Source organism: Armigeres subalbatus, chromosome 2 (assembly GCF_024139115.2).
Source record: "Armigeres subalbatus isolate Guangzhou_Male chromosome 2, GZ_Asu_2, whole genome shotgun sequence".
NCBI lineage: Eukaryota > Metazoa > Arthropoda > Insecta > Diptera > Culicidae > Armigeres > Armigeres subalbatus.
Genome location: NC_085140.1, coordinates 215,098,407 through 215,119,543, shown reverse-complemented (window position 1 = coordinate 215,119,543; position 21,137 = coordinate 215,098,407). Strand labels below are relative to the sequence as shown.

General features: G+C 40.9%; 1 protein-coding gene across 2 annotated transcripts in view; it reads right to left on the bottom strand.

Moving 5' to 3' along the window:
• Positions 1 to 21,137, bottom strand: part of LOC134215876 (FMRFamide-related peptides) — an 83,672-nt gene that overhangs the window by 22,312 nt on the left and 40,223 nt on the right. Inside the window, exon 1 of one of the 2 annotated variants that reach the window (XM_062694967.1) lies at positions 7,076 to 7,334. The exons of the other annotated variant lie outside the window; for it this stretch is intronic. The gene's annotated coding sequence lies outside the window, so the exon portion shown is untranslated. Of the gene's footprint in view, positions 1 to 7,075; positions 7,335 to 21,137 lie in introns of those variants that run through there. 2 annotated transcript variants of the gene reach the window in all.

Genomic DNA, 21,137 nt, shown 5'->3' with positions numbered 1-21,137 from the left:
TGTTGTCTCATTTTGATATTAACTCGCATAAAAGTCACATTTTTTCAATTTATTAGATTTTTTGTATTTTTCCATGTAAAACAAGTTTGAAAAATTCAACGGCAAATTACTAAAGTCGGAGAAAATGACATGGGGCTCTTATGCGCATAAGGACAGTATACAACAAAGTCACAAGTGCATTTTCAGAGACTAAATTCTAGAGAACGACTACGCTGAAAATTTATCAGATGGATGACCACCTACTGGTGATCACTCAAATTACTATTCAGGATGGTTCATTATTTATTTCTAGTTCGGTTGTGGCCTCTTTATAAATTCACATTAATTAACCAGCGTATCTCTCATAATTACATGTTCTATGTTTTATTTTTTTAGAGTTAATGCTCAGTAGAATAAGAATCTCAAAACTGCAGTTTAAACATGACCCCTTTTCATTCTAGTGGTGATTGTAGGAGGGTTGCATTAAGGTAATTCCTGACAGAAACCAAGTTTCAAAGTGCTAGCGTTTTCGGGGGCACACCACTCGATACGGGAGCAACGCACAACTGTCATTTTTATTTTTTCACGCATGCTGCGACGCAGCAAAGCTGAATCAACAAAATGACAGTTGTCCGCCGCCTCCGTATCGAGTGGTGTGCCCCCGATTTATGTTTTTTGTTTTTTTTTTGTATTTATGTTTTCCGACTGTATGTATTCACAGACCATGTTGAGTTCTGGGAAAAATATGACTTTTAATTGCGAGGGTGACGTTTTGAAACGTTGTTTCAACTTACCTCGCACCACGCATTTCTGTTTGCCCCGATGAGTTGAAAATGCGGAGCAATACAAAAATTAAAACGGGTCTTTTATAGATTTTTCATAATCATTATGCTTCTTCAACATTGAATGATTACCTACCGTGAAAATTTGATGAAAAAACTCTTCTAAACATCATTTTGAGACCTGTTTCATTGGTACGTCAAATAGTTGGTTTGGATTTTGCAAAGGGCGAAAAATAAACGATGCCAGTGATTGCTTTTGAAAGCTGCAATCTTCCGGGAATGGCAGTCAGAGGGTGCGTTTAAGGCAATAGTTCGTTGAAATAACAAATCAGGGCATTCGGTCATTTCCTATCTAAATTACAGCTTCCGTTTCAACTTACCCCGCCCCGGTGTACCTTAGAGCAAACGTTTTCTAACTCCAAAATTGTAGCTGACTGTAGTACAGTCAGCTTTCTTCCACTATATCAATGTATGTAAGTCAGTTGGGTTTAATTTGGACACATGCATATCAGCTGGAGAACTCTGCAGAACGACACTTTCCATCTAAACTTCCAAAGAAACTTTAATTTGGCTGATTAATTCTGAATCAGTAGTACGTAGGATTCTCCACCAAAACAATTCAAAACCCAAACCGACTTAAGAGAACGTTCATAAATTACGCATTGCTTAAAAAAGAGAGGAGTTGGCGAGTTGTGACCATTCATATGTGTTGAAAATGGCCCAAACTCATTTTTGACTGGCTATCGTCAACACGCTTAACAACACAACATGCTTAATTTTTAGTCAGAAAAAAGTTTAATACAAAAATGGCCTCAACTTCTGAACTAGCTAAGAAACCCCTTTTTGAACTATTTGTTGATCTTTTGGTATGGGACGAGCTCGGTGGTCCAGTGGCTACCGCTTCTGCCTTATAAGCAGGAAGTCGTGGGTTCAATTCCATGCTCGTCCCTTTCCTACTTTGTATTTCTATCTTAGTTCTTTCTGTGTTTCACATTCTACCAAAACGATTCCTACTGTTCTTATAACCTTCCACACAATCCAAAAACCTCCCGTGGCACCTATGAGAGGTCGTAGAGCTCTCTGCATCTTTCTTAAGTAGGTGTCCAACTAACCATCCTTCCCCCTTCCTCAGCTTTCGCAAGGACGTGGGCAGGAAATATATCTCGACTATTGGAAAATGCATTGCTTCCATCTAAGAGATAGTGATTAGTCCCAAATCAATACCTGTGGTAACGGATGAAGGTGATTCTACTCTCATACAATAGTCTTGGCTTGTACCACCTACGAATTTGTGCGAATTGCTCAATGCTAATGCTAGTGCTAATTTGTTGATCTTTTAGTATGGATTCCTAGTAATGGATCCGAAGGAACAGTGATACTAAGGCCGATTTTTGACTCGTTTTTTTTGCATTTTGAAAGGATATTTTGGAAATGCTCACAATTTGTTGTAGCGATAATCCTAATAAAATGTATATGTAGGGGAAATTGCCCGGCTGTGGGCATAGTTGGCTATTTTAGGCATAACTTTGTAGAAATAAATATATAGACATGCATATCAATAGAAGGCTACACACATTAGCTAACTACTGACGGAAAATTAAGTTGATACCGTTCCCCTAAATTACTCCTCCTTCTTCTCGAACCTCCGAAAAATTTCTATTTTAAATTCCAAAAAGTTTCCATTGATACCTGCAAAGAACTTCATAGGGTTTTACCCCAAAAAATCTTCATTAGAAAAATCGAATAATTTCATTTAAAAATTCCAAAGAATTTCCATTGAGAACTCCATAAAATTTCTATTTGAAATTCGAAAACGTTTTCATTGAAAATGCCGTAGTGTTACCTTGAGAAATTACAAATTATTTCCTGGCAATTCCAATGAATTTCTATTTAATCTATTTCAAAATTTAGGGAAATGTTTTTTTGAAAATCAGAAGAATTTCCGTTGGAAGTTCCGAAGAATCTCCACTGGAGATTGAAAGAAGATTTGTAAAATTTCCTTTGGAAAACTCGATGAATTTCTATTGAGAAATCCAAACAATTTTAATTTGAAAATCCGAGAGATTTCTATTGAAAACACCAAAGAACTTCCATTGGAAACAATAAAGAACTAGCAGAACGTACTCTGCGTTGCTCGAGTTTGTTACGTTTTGCGTTCGAAATGTCATTTTCTGCATTTATTGCGACGCCACACTACGATCATATTAAGTTTCCTTACAGCCCAATATTTTTTTTTAAATATTTCTTTTGAAAATTTATTATACCTAGAAACAAATGCAAGAAAAAAACGCCACACCGATTTATGCCGTTGCCGCCGCCGACTAAAATGGCCATCAGCGTGACGCCGAAGAAAATTACGACAAACGGCGAAATTGATTTGAAATGAACTTGAAGTATGGAAAAGAGATGGGTATTTCAGTACTGCTTAAAAGTCAAAAAATTTACTCGTCACAGCCTCATAGTGAAAACCGAGGTGAAGACATTTGAAGAAATTTTCACTCGACACACGACATTTAAAAATATTACCTATCCCTAGTCGTGACCCATTTTGATGAATCCGAGCGATCAACGGAGGTCTTTCAGAAGATCTGAAACATTCGTAAAAGTGGTCAATTTGTTGTCAGTCAAGAAACCATGGTCGTGATTCGTTCTCGCGGACCTGAGTTGTTACGGGGGGACCTCCGGATGAACCGAAACATCCCAAGTAGCACTCTTGTCACATATCAGTCACTGTGACTCGTATGCGATCGAATCCAGTCACATTGGAGTTGCTGCAACCAAATCCGTGTTCCGTGGAGTTGCTGCAACCAGTCCGTGTTCAATTGATAAAATTCATCCTAGAAAAACGCGAATTTGAAAAAAAAATCTCCTATTTTGAAAACCACTTCATCGGAGCCAGTTATCACGGTACGGAATTGCCATCGGAGGTCCTCCAAAAGCTTTGGAACATCCTTGAAAGTGGTCGATTTATCCTAAGTAAGCGTGTTTTTTTCAAAACCTTCAATTGTCATAATCTTAGCAAGGAATGATTGTCGTGACTCGTTCTCAAGAACCTGAGTGGCCAGCGGAAGTCTTTCGAACACGATTTTTGTTTGTCTTACTGTGAACAACAAATGATTGTCGTAATCATTTTCCACGTGTGACTGTTTCTCCGGAAGCTTCGGAACATCATCAAAAGTCACCTGTCATAAGACGAGTTTGAACAATCCCATTGAATTCCACCACTTAATTGTATCCTGACAGATACGTATTTCGACCTCAACAGTAAGGCCGTCTGAAGACGGCCTGTACTGTTGAGGTCGAAATACGTATCTGTCAGGATACAATTATGGTGGAATTCAATGGGATTGTTCAAACTCGTCTTATGACAGGTGAAAACATTCCACTAAAAAGCTCAAAATAATTTTCTTATCAAAAGTCAATTCAATTCAAACCTTCTGTTGCCATACTCTGAGCAAGGAATGATTGTCGTTATTCATTTTCAAAAACCTGAGTGATCACCAGATGTTCTCTAGAAAATCCGAAACATCCGTTAAAATGGTCAATTCATGCCACTCATCCCAGAAGAGCGTGATTTGTTCACTACTTTTTGTTGTCGTACTTTGAGCAAGAAAAAAATGTCGTGGTCGTGATCCATTCTTATAGACATGATCGTCCTCAGGAAATCCGGAACCTTCGTAAAAGAAGCCAATTAATGAAACTATCAAAAAACAAACGAGAAACTTCCAAAACTTGTTTTTTTGTTCTACGCTAATATTTATTAAAGAAGTCATTTTATGAAACCACCTATGAAAACGCAATTCACAATTCATAATCCATCATTCATAATCTGCTTTGTTTTATAATTTTAAAATTATTAGAGGCGGAAAAAAATCTTTATTAAACTTTTGCGTTGAGAGTTCATAGGAAGCAATTAATAATTTTTAACTTAAAAACGACTGTATCTGGTTAACTTTGGGATTAACGGCTTTCTCACTGAAAATCGAAACGACACGTTTGTTCAGTTTGCTACGTTGTGGCTCATCATCCTGGCCTTGACACTAGATATTTAAATCCCCGAGGAAGGCCAAGATCTAGGGCCAAACGCTATTCTAAGATATTCCGATGCATCTTTAAAAAAAATACTCTTCCGGGAAAAGGTTCCAACTTCGATCACTTAATGGATACTCCGGATCATTTGCTAGACCTGCGATAATCATCTTATTTTATAAAAATGGATTACAATTTTTGAAATTAATTCTTAGACTGCCTGATAGACTAAGAATAGAAATATATTTTGAATCAACTTTTTTTCCTTTGTTTGGCAATGAGCTCGGACCTAGTTGATCCATCTCGATTAATTCGCTTAAATAGTTATGAGGACTTCCCGTAGCTTCTAAGGCACATACAGGGGTTAGACAAAAAGGTTGAGATAGGTAAAAATAAGTCGAAATTCAAAACAGCATAACTTTGCGTATAATGATCCGATTTTGATAAAACCAGGACCATCAGAAGCGCACACTCTTCTAGTATACTGTCCCGCTGCAAAACCTCAGATTGGTCCTTGGCCACCGGAAGTGTTCCGGGTTTTCCGAGGGTATGTTCAAGATGCATTTTTTCCACTGCTTGTCATTTTATGTGACGTTAACTTTCATCATGTTTTATGCTTTCTCCGAAAACTAGAACTAATATGCCGACCAATGGTGGCTGTAGATCGAGAATCCATCTAAACTACACAAAGATACGGCCATTTCCGTAAAAACGGTACCGGGAACATGATGAAATGATAACAGATCGGAATAATGCAAATATGAGTATCTGACTTCATGGATTTGCGAGACGATGATTACAGAAACATTTCCAGAATGATAGTGTCCACTGCCACCCTTATAGCAGGTTCCATGGGCTTTCCAGGAGGGGCCGGTTTTGGCACCATCTGGAACCATGCATATATGGTAGTCAAAATTCATGTTTTCCCAAGACGATGAATATAGGATCTTTATTAGAGATATATTGTGAGGACTGTAAGACTCTTTGGCCAATTTGTAACAGGTTCCAGAAGTTCTGTGAAAGTGACATTTGTTCAGGGTGTATGGCCAATCCCGTATCGTTTTCACGAAAATGGCCATATCTCTGCGTATACCTAACGGATTTTCAATCTGCAGCCAGCATTGGTCAGCATATTAGTTCTAGTTTCTGGGGAAAACATAAAACATGATGGCAGCAAACGTCATATGAAATGACAAGCAGCAGAAAAAATGCATTTTTAACATACCCTCAGAAAACCCGGAACACCACCGGTGGCCAAAGGCCAATTAGACGTTTTGCATAGGGCCAGTATACTAGAAGAGTTTCCGCGTCCGATGGTCCCAGTTTGATCAAAATCGGATCATTCTACGCAAAGTTATGCTGATTTGAACTTCGACAATTTTTTGCCTATCTCAACCTTTGTCTAACCCCTGTACGAGTTGATCTTAAATTTATTTCATACGCAATGTATGACAAGAATGTGACACTTTGACGAACATTCCTGATCTTCTGGAGGACCTTCGGTGACCACTTTGTTCCTTGATTATGTAAATATCAGTTCGTAACGATATCCGCGGAATCAGTACCTTCAATTTGATGCAAAAAGATTGAAAATTGATTCGAAAATGGGATTTTGGATGCTATTTCAAGTTGGAGTAATTTTTGACCTTTGACTTTTTTTTTTTGACTTTTTTGTAGCATTTCTTTAGGTCGCTGGGAGCTACTTATAACAGATTATTTTCGTTTGAAAAGGTAAGGAAAAGTCAGTAAATTTCAAACCCCTTTCTCACTTCATTGCAGAACTGGAATAAAGTATTTGAAAATAAAATAAATAATAAAGTATTTGAAAATAAAATAATAATTATAATTCAAAGTTTACGCCACTTTTTTTTATGTTTCGTTCACAGCACTCAACAAAAATAGATCAAAAGCTATAATATAAAGTAATAATTTTTATGAACCTCAATTGAATTTTCAAATATTATTAAGTGAGATAATGATTATTTACGCCCAAATAATATATCGTTAGAAGGCACATTTGCAATTATTTTAATGATGTTGTAGCACTTTCTTCTATTCGATTAATACGCTATCAATAAAAATTCATATTTTATAGCGCCTCTGGCTATGCAAACTGAATATTTCACCCTTAATTGCTAGTTCGGCACCATGAGTTGCACAAAGTATCACCACAAAGCAGCTTATGCATAACAGATCCATCGAAAGAATATAGAAGCAACATAATCAGCAGCAGATCTTCAGAACACATTTGCAGGTCACAATTGAATGATTCATAAGCAAATTACATTTATGTATGATGTAACATGGTGCTCCCGAAGCCGCTGTAGATTCAACTAAAAACTGCACTTGACGCTGCACATCAGAAGCACATGGCCCGGTAAGGACTGGTAGCCGTTAGTATATCCTTCTAGTCGAAAACCACGTTGGGAACTGACACACTACGCGTAGGCACCCACCGATGCTCCCGGGTAGGTTCGATACTGTTGCACGCTTCACGGCACTAGCTGGAGTCCACTGGTCTACTGATTCCAGTGAACCATTTTCGATGCCATCCGTCTTAAAAATGTGGCGGCAAAGCTCCGCTACATAAGTTTATGTAGCCTTTTTCGTCCTTCCTAGCAGCGCTGACTGTTTACCCATACATGCTCACACTGCTGGCGGCAGCAGCACACCAACGCGGACAGCAGAAGAATATCTTCATCTGGTACGTAGGGTGCGTGGGTCTGCCAGCTTTCTGATTCATACGAATATATTAGGGTTTAGTGCTGTTGAACCAAAATTTTGAAAGCTTTTAGACATTGTCGTTACTTATCTAATACGTACTACACATAATATGTAGTGTACCTTAATTGATTTAGAAATATTGCCACTTTTACTTACTTCGGATATCAGGAAAACAAGTTACAAAGAGATATAAGAGATATAAATTAATAGCATTTTCAAAGACGTTATTTTCTTCTAATCTTCAAATGATATCTACCCTCTTTATCGGAATAAATGAAAATAAGTTGGAGTTTTGTTTGCTTCTATATTTAACTCGAAATGCATCTTTCCCTGTTGATAGTTGTTTATATCAACGACCGGCCATTCTCTTCCAGAAATAAGCCTAACTTTCTTTTGATTTTCATTGTTGTTCTGTGTACTTGGTTTCTTATTAGTAGAAAAATATATATAGTCACTATGTTCGAAAGTAACAAGATATAGTTTTCTAACTAATATGAAACCAAATATGATATTCTAAAGGTTTATCAAATCGTCGGGTGAGAATGGGTTATCGCTCTCACCGACAATCTGGAGGTCAATCCTTCAAAAAGGTCTCTTGTAATTTAGTTTTCTTGCCTTCAAATACATTCAATCTATTCTACTAGCATGCTAAGTACATGCTAAGTAACAGTGACCCATTCTCATCCCCATTTGACCTATTTTCAACACCGATGTGGCTCCAATCGCTAACCATGCTTGATACTCATCGTGAGAAAGTTTTACGCCTTCAATCTTTGAAAGAAATCATCGATCTAGCATTTGAAACCTGGAAGCAATGTCATCACGAAACTGATCACAATGCTTATAAAAAACTTGGGAATAAAGTGAATAAATCAATTCAGAAGGCAAAGGAAAACTACATTCAAAAGAAGTTTGAGCCCCTTACGTCCTCCAAAGATCTATGGAATTAATTTTATTTATTTATTTATTATCAGACTAAGGCCGGAGTGGCCTGTGCTGCACATAAAAGTCTTCTCCATTCAGCTCGGTCCATGGCTGCACTTCGCCAACCACGTAGTCTGCGGAGGGTCCGCAAATCGTCCTCAACCTGATCGATCCACCTTGCCCGCTGTGCACCTCGCCTTCTTGTTCCCGTCGGATCGTTGTCGAGAACCATTTTCACCGGATTACTGTCCGACATTCTGGCTACGTTCCCGGCCCACCGCAGTCTTCCGATTTTCGCGGTGTGAACGATGGATGGTTCTCCCAACAGCTGATGCAACTCGTGGTTCATTCGCCTCCTCCACGTACCGTCCGCCATCTGCACCCCACCATAGATGGTACGCAACACTTTCCTTTCAAAAACTCCCAGTGCGCGTTGGTCCTCCACGAGCATCGTCCAGGTCTCGTGTCCGTAGAGAACTACCGGTCTTATAAGCGTTTTGTAGATAGTCAGTTTGGTACGGCGGCGAACTCTATTCGATCGTAGCATCTTGCGGAGTCCAAAGTACGTGCGATTTCCAGCCACTATACGCCTTCGAATTTCTCTGCTGGTATCGTTATCGGCGGTCACCAGTGAGCCCAAGTACACGAATTCTTCAACCACCACGATTTCGTCACCACCGATAGAAACTCGTGGTGGGTGGCTCACATTGACCTCTCTTGAGCCTCTTCCTATCATGTACTTCGTCTTCGACGTGTTGATGACTAGTTCAATCCGTTTAGCTTCGCTTTTCAGTCTGATGTAGGCTTCCTCCATCCTCTCAAAGTTACGTGCCATGATATCAATGTCGTCGGCGAAACCAAATAACTGGCCGGACTTCGTGAAAATCGTACCACTCGTGTCAATCCCTGCCCTTCTTATTACTCCCTCCAAATCGATGTTGAATAGCAGACACGAAAGACCATCACCTTGCCGTAACCCTCTACGCGTTTCGAAGGGACTCGAGAATGCCCCTGAAACTCGAACTACGCACATCACCCGATCCATCGTCGCCTTGATCAACCGTATCAGTTTATCCGGAAATCCGGTTTTCGTGCATTAGCTGCAATAGCTGGTCCCGATCGATTGTATCATATGCGGCTTTGAAGTCGATAAATAGATGATGTGTGGGCACGTTGTATTCGCGGCATTTCTGCTATTCCTGACGTACGGCGAACACCTAGTCTATGGAAGACCGTTCACCCATAAATCCCGCCTGGTACTGCCACACGAACTCTCTTGCAATTGGTGTTAGTCGGCGGCATAAAATTTGGGAGAGTACCTTGTAGGCGGCGTTCAGCAATGTGATTGCGCGGTAGTTGCTACAATCCAGCGTATCGCCCTTCTTGTAGATGGGACATACGACACCTTCCATCCACTCCTGCGGCAGAACCTCATCCTCCCAAACCTTGGTAATCACCCAGTGCAGCGCTCTAGCCAGTGCTTCACCACCGTGTTTAAACAGCTCTCCTGGTAGTTGGTCAACTCCAGGGGCTTTGTTGTTTTTCAGCCGGCCGATCTCCTCCTGGATTTCCTGGAGATTCGGAGCCGGAAGTCGCATGTCCTGCGCGCGTGCTCCTAGGTTCGTTACCATACCGCCACCGATGTCTGCCATATCGCCATTCAGGTGCTTTTCGTAGTGCTGCCGCCACCTTTGGATCACCTCACGCTCGTTTGTAAGAAGGTTCCCGTTTATGTCCCTATACATATCGGGCTGTGGCACGTGACCCTTACGTGAACGGTTTATCTCTCATAGAACTTTCGTGCGTTATTAGCGCGGTACAGTACCTCCGTCTCTTCACGGTCTCGATCTTCCAGCTGGCGCTTTTTCCTTCGGAAAATCGGGTTTTGTCTGTTCCGCGCCCGTTTGTATCGTGCCTCGTTCGCCCTCGTGCGGTGTTGCAGCAATCTCGCCCATGCTGCATTCTTCTCTTCCACTAACTGCTCACATTCGCCGTCATGCCAGTCGTTTCTTTGATCCGGAGCCACCGTGCCTAGTGCAGCGGTTGCGGTGCTACCAATGGCGGATCGAATATCTCTCCAGCCATCTTCAAGAGATGCTGCGCCTAGCTGCTCTTCCGTTGGGAGTGCCACTTCCAGCTGCTGCGCGTAGTCTTGGGCTAGTCTACCGTCTTGTAGCCGCCCAATGTTTAGACGACTCCGACGCGTGTTGATCACCGTCGAGAGTTTTGAGCGCAGGCAAACTACAACAAGGTAGTGGTCGGATTCAATATTCGCACTGCGGTAAGTGCGTACGTTCGTGATGTCGGATAAGAATTTACCGTCGATTAGAATGTGGTCGATTTGGTTTTCCGTTGCTTGATTAAGTGATTTCCATGTGGCCTTGTGGATATTCTTGCGGGGGAAGAAAGTGCTTCGGACTACCATTCCGCGGGAGGCTGCAAAGATTATGCAACGTTGGCCGTTGTCGTTGGATACGGTATGCAGACTATCCGGTCCGATGACCGGTCTATACATTTCCTCCCTTCCTACCTGAGCGTTCATGTCACCGATGACGATTTTGACGTCCCGCAGTGGGCATCCATCGTATGTCTGCTTCAGCTGCGCATAGAACGCTTCTTTCTCGTCGTCGGATCTCCCTTCGTGTGGGCAGTGCACGTTGATGATGCTATAGTTGAAGAAACGGCCTTTTATCCTCAGCTTGCACATCCTTGCGTTGATTGGATGCCACCCAATCACGCGTTGGCGCATCTTTCCCAGCACTATGAAGCCGGTTCCCAGCTCGTTGGTGGTGCCACAGCTGTGGTAGAAGGTAGCCGCTCGACGCCCGCTTTTCCACACTTTCTGTCCTGTCCAGCAGATTTCCTGCAGCGCTACGACATCGAAGTTGCGGGGATGTAATTCATCGTAGATTATCCTGTCGCAACCTGCGAAGCCTAACGACTTGCAGTTCCATATTCCAAGCTTCCAATCGTGATCCTTTATTCGTCGCCTAGGTCGTTGCAGATTGTATCGAGTCGTATTATCTTCTATGTCGTTCGTAATAGTTGTTTTTAAAGGCGGCTTATTAGGCCTGCGCAAACCTCCTGTCTCGTCGGAGGGCCGTCGTGTCAGGGCTGTTTAGCGGCCCACCTAACACCAGGACTTGGGCTTGTGCGCTTTGAGCGGCACACGGTTGCTTTGGCGGAGCCTACTTGCGGATTCATGCAGCTTTTTATAGAGGTTTAACAGGGCCCACTGTCAAACCCCACCACATCCTAGGCAGGCGCCACAACTCGCAGATGGCCTGGGGAGGGATCGTCAAGCCCTTGGACATAGTCCCTGCTGCTCTATAGAATTAATTCGACCAAATAAATCTTAGAAAAAAACAAGCTGATGCATCTTCCGACTTGAGTCCAGATCGAATCAACGAACATTGCAAATGCATTTTCACAAAATACAATTTACGAGACACATGACCTCTATAATAGCACAATCGTAACGAAAACATTTGAGTTCAGTGTAGTAGAATAACTTCATATCATAAACACTATTCATGATATTATATCAGATGCTCTAGGTTTGGATGGTGTTCCCATTAGTTTTACTAAATTGGTTATTGAACCTATAAAATACATCTTTTATCAGATTGCCAAGACAAGTATTTTTTCTGTAATGTGGAAAATATCGAAAATTATTGCTATTAGAAAAAATTGGGACAATCTTCTTTTGATAATCTTACACCAATCAGTATTTTGAGGGCATTATCTAAAGCTTTCTAACGGGTTGCTTAAAATCGAATTAAAAGTTTGCTGGTAAAAATACCAGCAATTATTTACTTTCTCCACACCAATTTGATAACCGAGCGTTAAAACAGATATGCTGAAAGTGTTTTTTTTCTTGAGCAAGTATAAACGGAAATCTGCAAACAGACACCTGAGGAGGTTAACTCAGGTAGTGTGGGGATGGGATCACCCGACCCACTGAAATCAAAACCCTTTCGCCAGTCGGTATCCCCCGGCCCGCAATTAAGCAATACATCAGGGTAGTCCTCAACGGACACGAGCTCTGGACGATGCTCGTGGAATACCAACGCGCACTTGGAGTTTTCCACTTCAATGGTGGTAACCTCACCACCCGTCGATCGCAAGCTATGATAGTAACCTATCGGTCTGTATCATAAACTCGCGTAGGAGACTGAAAGTGTGTGATTATGTTGGAGTGACCAACAAAGGTGGTAATGTAATATTGATATTATTAGACTTTTCGCAAGCATTTGATACAAACAGCCATGTTACCTTGTGTCGTACCTAGAACGACAGTTTGGTTGATACGATCATATTTGACTAACCGACCGTTACCAAACTGTCTTTTGCATTGATCGTTTTTCCTCAATGCGCCCCTTTAGTTCCGGTGTTCTGCAACGATCCGTTTTAGGACCATTACTATTTTCGCTTTACATAAATGATTTTCCTCACTTACTATGTCTGAAACTCGATTATGCATATGCACAACATGTGATAGATTTAGTTCAGAAAAGGTATTGGAGGGTAACCGCCCCCTCGGTGGGCTTTGATCCCACGACCCCAGTACGCTAGATAGGTGTTTTCCCTACTACGCTACGAAGGACCTCTGTCGTCCACCGCAGCTTAGCGGGTGCTGATAAAACCAAATTTCCAGCACCGGGCCAACAGCCGAACTCTCGCAATACATTTTCAGAACTAACTCTCTCATATGTATTTTTGTACACATCCCGGGCAGAAGCCATGAGCAGAATAACAAAACATGATATGCACTTGATTGATATAAGAGATAAAAGAACAGGCAACAATATCAAAAATTTGCTCCGAAATATCATTTAAATATCAAGATTTGCTATGGATAAGAACAAATTAATGGCACATGATATTGATCACTTATTACAAATAGCATAACTTGATCTCCTCATGATATTTTAGTGCAAAATATTGATATTGTCGTCTGATCTTTTATCTCTTATATCAATCAAATCCATATCTAATTTTGCTATTTTATCAACATTTGATATTATTGAGCTATTTTCGTCTACTCGGGATGCCAACCAAGTAGGAGCTGGACAATACTAAATACTCATATTTAGTATTGTCCAGCTCCTACACACTTGCTTCATCAACAACGACGGATCAGTGTTAGAGCCTGGAACAATCAAGTTGGAGCAGAAATGATAGGCCTAGGGACGAATATCTCGATTTCCATGTGGCAACTGTTTTCCAAGCTGAAGTTCAGGCTACTCTTTAATGCTCTTATCTATGATTACGCTTAAATTACCGGCATTCAAACATTTGCATAATTTCTGACAGTCAAGCTGCATTGAATGCTTTGAAATCAGCTACATGCACATCTTAACTTGTTTTGGAATGTGATCAGTCACTCCAAACCTTGAGTAGGGTAAGGGAGGTATTTTGGACCACTTTGGGAGATGGCAAAACAATTCTTCGAATAAAAGTTAGATTTAGTAATAATGCTTGATCAATTCCCTATGCAACTTAAAAGTGGCGAATGCTAGGTAAGATTTATAGCTAAAAATGTAATAAATCCCACCGAAAGAACCAAAATATCATAAATTCTGAAGATATGTGGGATTTAATTTTGGACCACCTATTGAACATATTTTGGACCACTCCAATAATTTTGTATTACTTGCAAAGTTATGTTATTATTTGATTAAATTAGTTATCTCAACTATTTTCGGCGTTTTCATCCTTAAATCCTTGTTAAGCAATACATTTTTATAAGCTCTCAAAAACTTAGAACAATATCTACCTGCTAAGGATATTGAAACTAAATATCAATTTCAGTACCACTCGGTACCATCAAAGCAAAACAAACGTGCGGCCCATGGCCGTGATGTATGCAGCTGGTCACTCCTGCCCTGCCATATTTTTTATGTAGTTTGCCAAGTCTGTTCCACTTGCGCTATTGATAGTAGAGGGTTAACCGGTTATTCCTTGCTCCTTACACAATCCTTTTTCAATCGAAACATAATCGTAGAACGCGGAACTCTGTCACGGTCATCGGGGATGGGAAGGAATTGATGATGCAGTCCCTCGCCCACTGCAAGCCGAGAACACCTCTGCACTCGCCACGAGTTCCTGCGGAATTTTATTGGAATCTGGGGGTTAGGTTTTATGGCAGAGGTTCGTCTTGGTTAACGGGTTGCCAATGTGATAGTAATAAAGGGGTGGTGTAGTATTCTAATTGGATGCCCCGAAACAAACTTTATCGCTCATTTCGATTTTTAACAGTAACCTGCTAGAACTAATCAAGTTGTAGTTATATGGGATAGAAGATAGAAACGGTATTGAAAGCCCATTTCCAGTTCTAGCGATTGCTAAAACATGAGAAATATATGAAAAGATACAAAGTAGGAGAATGAAACGGGCCTGGGATTGAACCCACGACCTCCTGCGTATGAGGCAGAAACGGTAGCCATATGACCACCAAGCCCGTTATTTAGAACTTAAAAAAAAGATATGTCGACAATATGTTCGGTTCAATAAAAAATGAACCTATTTTGGACATGCTTCAGAATACTGTTTTTAAACTAACAATGTTTTGCTCAAGATATGAAACTGGTTCATTAAGATTTCAATAAGTCAACAACGTGCGATCTACGTTAGAATACTGCTCTGCGGTCTGGAGTCCAAACTATAATAATGGCTATAATAACGCATCGAATCCGTTCAATGTCGATTTATACGGTACGCACTCCGCAACCTTCCCTGGAGAGATCCGCTACGACTTCTTCGCTACGAGAGCCGTTGCCAGCTGATCAGCTTAGATCCTCTGTGTATCCGAAGGGATGTATGCAGAGCATTAACCGTCGCCGATATTTTGCAAGGAAGAATAGATTTTGACACTCTTCTGCGTCAAATAAACATCAACGCACAACCCCGACAACTGCGGAGTAACCTAATGCTAAGACTTCCTTTTCGTCACACAAACTATTGACTGCGTAGTGCTCTCCATGGTTTGCAGCGTAATTTCAATAGAGTGGCGTCGGTGTTTGATGTCCACTTGACGCGAGATGTCCTCCACCGGTTCTTCACATCATTTTTCACCGACTAGAACAATTGACGAACATAGACTATAGTTAATGTATTTGTGATTGTATTGTATTTTAATCCTTGACAATGTATTTAATGTAGTGATGTGACATTGTATTTATATATTTTTTTAACCCTTCTTAGCCGTGCGGTAAGACGCGCGACTACAAAGCAAAACCATTCTGAGGGTGGCTGGGTTCGATTCCCGGTGCCAGTCTAGGCAATTTTCGGATTGGAAATTGTCTCGACTTCCCTGGGCATAAAAGTATCATCGTGCTAGCCTCATGATATACGAATGCAAAAATGGTAACCTGGCTTAGAAACCTCGCAGTTAATAACTGTGGAAGTGCTTAATGAACACTAAGCTGCGAGGCGGCTCTGTCCCAGTGTTGGGATGTAATGCCAATAAGAAGAAGAAGAAGATATTTTTTTAACCATCATTGGGGCTGTATCAAGTCTGTTGATGTAATAAATAAATAAATAAACATCATTCACATGTTTTAAATATATGCATAAATAAACTTACTGCTTTTGAAAGTTGACCTCAATTTTGCAATGTCGTATTGGTTTTGGTCCATTCCAGCCGGAATGGGTAAATACGTGAAAATTTTCTTAATAATTGCTATCAGTGTTGTAAAATGTCATTTGCATTCGTTTGTATAATTTACATAAAAAAAATCTTAACTCATATCCGAGCCGATATCACTTGGGGCTGTTAAGAAAACTTCAGGATGATATATGTCGTTTCTACGGCATACATGTAGAGGACTCGGAACATTTGCTATGCAATTGTCCGGCAATTTTTAGAAAGAGATTACAGTGTTTCAACAAGATGGCTGATAGAGCCATCTGAAGTTTAGAGAACAAGTCCCGATACGGTAATACGATTCATCCGAACCATAATTCTGTATTGGGAAAACTCTGGTAGTCAAGGTGATTTAATTACTCTACATAGTAATGGTGCGTCAACTTGACATAGCTATCATCAAATGGGGCATATATCACAACAGATCTAACAAATGGTCGCAGTAATTTAAATACCCAACAAGGAAAAAAAAAGTAGATTATATCACTTTTTTTCTTTCGCAAGGGTGATTGCAAGCTATAATAGTAACTTATTGGTCTGTATCATAAACTCGCGTAGGAGACGAGCACCCCCACAACAATTCAGCTTCGTCGAGAGTTTCGCCTCTAGCATTACATCATCCGCAAAGCCTTCTATTTTCACACCAGCCGGAAGATTTAAGCGTAATACTCCGTCATACATGATATTCCACAGAACCGGTCCGAGGATCGATCCCTGTGGAACACCTGCTGACACTTCAATCGACTGCTGACCAGCGTCGGTGTCGGCTAAAAATATCCTGTTCTGAAAATAGCTTTTCAGAATCCTGCTCAGACAATCCGGGATTATGAAACTATGCAAGGAATCAGCTATAGCTGCCCAGCTGGCATTATTAAATGCATTCTTTACATCTAGTGTAATCAATGCACAGTACCTAATACCGCCCCTATTCAAACCACGCGCTATCTTAGCCGTTTCCGTTACCAACCGAATTGCTTCGATGGTAGAACTGCCTTTACCCCAAGCAGCACAATCGAAATTTGGTCGCTGCGACTTGATTGTGACTGAATCTGGTAATGTATAAGTTGCAGCCATCTATTTGAAACATGTGTGCTGCTCGGCATGGAACCCATACTGGTTACTTGATAAGCCACCAGCACACTCCGTATAGTCCGTCAATATATTCAGGATCACCCTCTCTAACAACTTACCAGTTGTGTCGAGTAGGCAAATTGGTCTGTATGCCGAAGGCTCTGCCGGGCATTCCCCATGCTTAGGCAATAGCACCAACTTCTGCCGTTTCCAACGATCTGGGAAGTTTCCTTCGTCCAAGCAACGTTGGAGGCAGCTCCTGAACATATCTGGAGCGGCAAGAATCGCGCGCTTAAGGACCAGGTTAGGAATACAATCCGGACCTGCTGCTTTATTTAGCTTAAGTTTTCCTGCAACAGCGATAAGCTCATCGTTAGTCGCTAGCGGTACCACGTTCACTGACTCGTAGGGTATGGCGGGCCAGTCCGATAAGTCATGCTTAGGGAACAAACCTTCAACGATCCTGGGTAACATCTCCCTCCGGGGATTTCTCAGGAGGTGTGCTGTTGGTTCTAACCCTCACTATCCTGTATGCATCCTCCCATGGAGTATTATTGGCCATCCTACACAGCTCTTCAAAGCAGGCTCTCTTACTACATTTTATTTCGTAGTTCAGAGCTCTGCTCGCTGTTTAGAACACTCGGCGTCCTTCTAGCCTGTCCGCTTCGGTTCTAGCACGTCGCAAACTTCTCCTTTAAGACAGGTTCTGCGAAGATCAGCTATCGTGCTCGTCCGCCAGTGCACCGGGTTGCGGTTGCCGGTTGGCATAATTATTATGAATAGTGGAATATTACATTTATATTGGTCAATATGTGAAAAACAAAAACTGCTATTATTTTGAACAATTTGACATAGTATTTCATTTTTAAACAAGTGAATCGAAAAATGCTATATTTCGTATACGTAAATTACAACATATTTGTAGTTCACTGCTAAAATTCAGCTCGATCGGTCATCGAAGAATAAAGGTTACAGCACGTCAAAGTTGGCCATTTTGTATTAAAATCGGCCACTGACTGCTATTTTTCCCGTTTCCGTTTACCTATTTAGTTTCACTTGACGATATTATGGCACGTATCATTGAGAAGATTGAGGAAGCCTACATCCCACTGAAAAGCAAAGCTAAGCGGATCGAATTAGTCATCAACACGTTGAAGAAAACGTACATGCTAGGAGAGGTTCAAAAGAAGACAATGTGTGCCACCCACCACGAGTTTATATCGGTGGTGACGAAATCTAGGTGATTCAAGAATTCGGTAACTGGTAACGCAAATGATATCAGCTGAAAAATCCTGCATCGGCGCAGTAAATCGTACATATTTGGAATTCCGCTAGATGATCGAATAGAACTCGTCGCCATACCAAACTGACTATCTACCAGGGATTGAATCCTAAAGAGAAAGAACAAGTCTCTCACTTATCATCTCTGTATACATATACGATATGTAGCATACCGCGAGAGACTTTTTTCGCAAGCTGTCATGATAGAGAACTGATTTGGGATGCTATACCCCATGATAAATTTCTTTTAGAAAGCTCCAAATGCGGGGAGCACTGGCTCTGATGATGCATTTCAACTTGTTCTACACAGCTGTGCAGTAACCAACACGAAAGGAGCGAAAACAAAGCGAGAATCACCATTTTTCTGTGGGGTTGCCTATCCGATTCTGTTTTTTAGCACTTGTATACAAGTTTGAAAAATTTGTTGTCATGGCTTGTTATGATTCGGAACAGAGCGATTTCTGCAAACCCTGCTATCTACAAAACGCTTATTAGACCGGATCAATGGATCAATGCATACTTGAAGTTTTTGAAAGTAAAGTGCTGCATACCATTTATCAGTGTTGTCCTACACTCACACGCCTAAAATCAATAACACAGAGATATGTTTGCTTCACACAAAACGGACCTAATGCAGAACAACACCTAGATGAGCGACAGTTACACAGCCACAACAATGCCTCGTACGGTCGTGATAACGGTCCTTTTTAACATTTAAACGTTTGTACAGATTCATTGTTTCATGAGGAACCAAATACTGTTGAAAATATTGAAATCCAACCTTCAATAAAACCACACGAGCTATTTTTGTGGCTGTGTAACTATCGCTCATCTAGGTGTTGTTCTGCATTAGGTCCGTTTTGTGTGAAGCAAACATATCTCTGTGTTATTGATTTTAAGCATGCAGTGCAAAAAAATCTGCTCTTTGATTTTACTCTATCTAAACGATTTTATAGTCTTAACTAAGTAAGTGCAACTAATAGAGGGATATTTGAATTTTCTAAATGTCAAGGAGCGCGCGCACTGAAAAAAACACTGGAGTGTATTTTCAGCGCGCGCGCTCCTGTGGCTATGGAGTGCATTTTTTCAATAGTTTGACATGACTTTTAGAAAATTCAAATATCCCTCTATTAGTTGCACTTACTTACTTAAGACTATAAAATCGTTTAGATAGAGTAAAATCAAAGAGCAAATTTTTTTGCATTGAGTGTAGGACAACACTGCCATTTATGATGGGGTACAGATGGCATACGATACCAGGAGTAGGAAAATGAACCACGAGTTGCATCAGCTGTTGGCGCAAGAAGGTTAGGTGTGCAGTGAGCACGGTGGATTGGACAGGTAAAACACTATTTGTGGACCCAGCGTGTTAGCCAGGACTGCAAGCTGAATGGAGACGACTTTAATGTAATGTAAAGGCCACTCCGGCCTTAGACTGAGTAAATGAAATCTTGAAATCTATATACATAAAAATGAATTTCTGTCTGTCTGAACCTTATATACTCGGAAACTGCTGAACCGATCGGCGTGAAAATTTGTATGCCAAGCTTTTTGGGGCCGGGGAAGGTTCTCAAGATGGAGACCCCTCCCTGCTTTGGAAAGGGGGGCTCCCATACAAATGAAACACCAATTTCTTCATAACTCTAGATCTAATCAGAGAATAAATCAATTTTAGGCGAAACGAAGTTCGTCGGGTCTGCTAAATAAATAAATAATTGAATTTCTCCATTTAACGCTCCGGTGCTTGTTAGAATATAAAAAAAAATCAGCAAGGCTAAAAGTAACAAAGGCCCAAAGATCAAAACTTATTACATCCTACAACCATAAAATATATCAACCTTCTTCTTCTGGTTTTTACAAACTTATTGCTTTTTGTCAATTAGCTAATAGCTGACTCATATTTTAGATGCGCTTCCACAGTTATTAAATGAAAGCCTTCGATGTCATCCAATGCATTATTTCTGTGCCTAGAGTGTTTTCCAATTAAGAACAAAATCTTATACGTTTTGAAAATCTTTGAAAGACCACCGAGCTACACCTATGTATGAACACGAGACGTGATGACGAAATGGATTTTTACTGTTCGTTCGATGACGATCATGTGTTTTTTCCCCTATAATCCAGTATCTTAGGCTCCAGCAGCGTCTCATGTGACTGTCTGCTGCTTTGTAAAAATTCATTCATTCGAGTTGTTCTAGCCGCCGTTTCTCCTATTGCAGCAGAAGTTGCCAAAAAAAATCAACTCCAAATTGAAATAAGAGTCGCATGTCTTTTTCTCTCCTGCCATGGCAAGCTGCCAATGTGCGTGGTTGTAGCTGAACCTTGATTGTACTAGACGCGTATAGTTATGCGAGAAACTTTTCATTGGGTGGCTGGGCGAGTTTCCGCCGCCGCCCAGCTCGAATTCTATACGGGGGAGGAAAATCACGACCACAATCGGTAGTTTGTATTCAAGGGTAAGTACACTAGTGGCGGAAGGAAGCTTAGCGTTTTACGGACCGTTGATAATTTAGAATAACATGTGATATGTGTTGAGCTAAGGGATGCGAGCTAGTTTGGTGGACATTTGGACAACGGCGCGGCGTGGGATTTCTATTTCGGAACCGTTTCGTCCTCGCCATTACGATATTAAAATGTTCTCAAATAGGTAGGGTTCACCTAGAAAGAGAAATGAATTTAATATGAAATCTTATGTTTCA